At 44.1% G+C, this 2,769-nt stretch overlaps 1 non-coding gene and 1 pseudogene across 1 annotated transcript; one reads left to right on the top strand and one right to left on the bottom strand.

The window, feature by feature from the left end:
* Window positions 1–229: 229 nt before the first annotated feature.
* Window positions 230–427, bottom strand: LOC143665077 (U2 spliceosomal RNA). The gene has a single exon (XR_013166750.1). It is a non-coding gene; the product is annotated as a U2 spliceosomal RNA (small nuclear RNA).
* Window positions 428–2,075: 1,648 nt separating this feature from the next.
* On the top strand, window positions 2,076–2,176 carry LOC143665102 (U6 spliceosomal RNA; annotated as a pseudogene).
* The last annotated feature ends 593 nt before the right edge of the window (window positions 2,177–2,769 follow it).

Here is a 2,769-nt window from a genome sequence, read left to right as displayed (position 1 = left end):
GCTTATGCTGAAAAGAACCACAGTGGAAGGTGGGAGAGACTCAGAATTTGGAGTCAGAGGGCCCAGGTGGCTGTCCCAGTTACCTCCACCCCTGATTCAGTGACCAGGGACTGACTCCGTTCGCAGAGGCAAAAGCAGAGATGCTAATTTCACTGGCACTTAATAAATACAACTGATTGAAACAATTTATATGCCCCTATTTGGAACTGTTTAAGTGATATTTTTAAGGGAAGGGTGCACCGTGCCCTTAGAGCAGGGAAGTACTACCATACCAGGCGGATGCATGGAGTGGATGGAATAAGCTCCTATTCCATTTCCCTGCTCCCAAAATCCATCTAGTATATTGTCCTTGGAGAGAGGACGTGTCAGATGAAACTGATAAGAACAGATACCACACTTGATCTTAGCCAAAAGGCCGAGAAGTGATGGTTACGTGATTTGTGGTTGAGCTGTACAATAGAATACCATGCCACCACGAAGGACGAGTCAAAGACCCTATACTTCCCACACTCAGTGTAGATTCAAACGACTGGCTGAGCACTTCTGCACTAGGAGGCTGTTTCGTGTGTTGCAGCGAGTTTCCTCAGGCCACTCTGAACCTCAACGGTGGCCCAGGGCTCCAGACTGCAAATGGAATTCCTCAGAGACCAATGTCTGGAGAGGTCAAGTTGAAATATGCCCAAATGTTAAGAATGATTATCTCTTTGCTGTGACATTTTGAATCATTTTTATTGTTTTTCAGGTATTTTTCGTTCCCATTCTGCAAATAGACTATTTTTCTTATTAAAAAATTAACATTTATAGAGAATGGTTTCTTAGATAAAAAGCAATAAAGCAAATCTCTGCATAAAGAGGTTGGAAGGAAATAGGATGAAACGTTATCTTTGGGTGGTAGGATCATAGATTATTTTTTTCTTCATTGAATTCTGAATTTTCTGCATTTGATCTATTTACTTTTAAAATGGAGCATTTGTATTTAGGATGATTTTGTTTTTTAATGGTTGGGGAGGGGAAGAGACCTCAGATTGTTGAAACAGGCAAAATTTCAGGCTCTCCAAAAGCCTATCCATGTCAATCAGTTGCTATTTCATGAGCCCTGAATGTAGAATATAGAATATAGAATATAGAGGTGAAGGACAAGCAAACACTTTAATAAAAGAAATCTAGCTGGGGAGATAAGACCCTTCATTTTACAAAAGAATGCAAGGGCTTATCCTAGAGGTTAGGCTGTCAAGAGTTATAGCAATAGTACGACAATATGGCAGAGTGACTGAGAGCTCCAGCTTATGCCACCTCACCTGTGAGAAACTCACCTCCATTTCTTAAGCATATCAGGCCCAAGACTCGGTTTCCTCTTCTGTAAATGTAACCTACTTCGCGGGGTTGTGAGGATTAAATGAAGCCTGCACATAAAGGGCTGAGTGCCGTGCTTTGTAAGCAGTGAGAATTATCATCGTTATCATCTCATATTACCTCATTTGGAAATCAGGCTTTTGCATATGTGGCAGAGCTGGGGTTTGAATCCATGCCTATCTAATTCCAAAGCCAATGATCTTATTCCAACTGGACACTGCATTTCCCCTCTGAGCTTACCCCGCATTTGTTTTCAACCTCACCCTATGAACTTGCCGGGAAGCAAAACTACATTTTCATTAAAATATCAAATGAGGAATGAATCTGTTTGATAAAACATCAAAGCAAGATGGACTTAGCCCTGACTGCAGGATCCTACAGCTTTGCCCGTCGTTTTGTGGTTTCTGTTTCTAGATGCAAGTTCCCTTTCACCACCTACTGGGATGCAGCATTGGGTCCTTCCCTCGCTGAATATGACAGGGATGTGCCTCGTAACCTGAAGGGGCTGGTTAGCTCCAGCTGGAGGCAAAAGGGTTGTGAGCAGAGGCCACAAGGAAACATGGCGAAGGGGTGGTGGTGTCTGTGAGAGCTGTGAGGACCTCGACAACCAAAGCTGAGATGGGAGCCAAGGGCCCATGCACTGGGGTTAGACTTTGGGGGACCTGAGTCAAAATTGGTGGAGGTCTAATAAGGGGAATAAGGACAGTTAGGAGCAGAGAGCTGTGCTTGCTTCAGCAGCACATATATTAAAATTGGAATGATACAGAGATTAGCATCCCTGCACAAGGATGACACTCAAATTCGTGAAGTGTTCCATATTTTTCCCAAATCAGTAGGCCAAGCCCTTGATGATGAGACTTGCTCTTGTGAAGCTTCTGTATGTAGTGGACAAGCTTAGCCTACCTATAGGTATGCCTAAGAGTCACCTCCAGAGAACCTCATTTGTGGTTCAGATCTGGCCTTTTTCTCTCTAAGTTCAACTCTGCAAGTGAAACCATTGCCCTCCCTGCTGTGTGGGACATGACTTCCAGGGATGGATGTCTCCCTGGCAGCATGGGAGATGACTCTCAGGGGTGACCCTGGCCCCAGCACCTTGGGATCAACAATGCTGTCCTGACCAAAAAGGGGAAAAGAAGTGTAACAAATAAGGTATCCATGGCTGGAGAGTTCAAATAGAGTCAAGAGGCTACTCTGGACGTTGCTCTTGTGCAAGCTTCAGTTAGACATTGCTACCTATTGTAACTTGCCAAACCCCCACCAAAATCATTCCTGCCAATCCTAAAGAATACCTAGGGCACTATATAAGAGTCTACAAAGGTTCCATGCACTAGGGTAACTCTGCAAAACCTACAACCTCCGGATTTGGCCCTTGGATCAAATAAGTTCTGAAATGCAGAGGGTCCAGCCTCTCCAGAA

This window comes from Tamandua tetradactyla, chromosome 20 (genome assembly GCF_023851605.1).
Source record: "Tamandua tetradactyla isolate mTamTet1 chromosome 20, mTamTet1.pri, whole genome shotgun sequence".
In the NCBI taxonomy this organism is placed as follows: domain Eukaryota; kingdom Metazoa; phylum Chordata; class Mammalia; order Pilosa; family Myrmecophagidae; genus Tamandua; species Tamandua tetradactyla.
The sequence above is the reverse complement of the archived record's forward strand: the minus strand, read 5'-3'. Positions and strand labels throughout refer to the sequence as shown.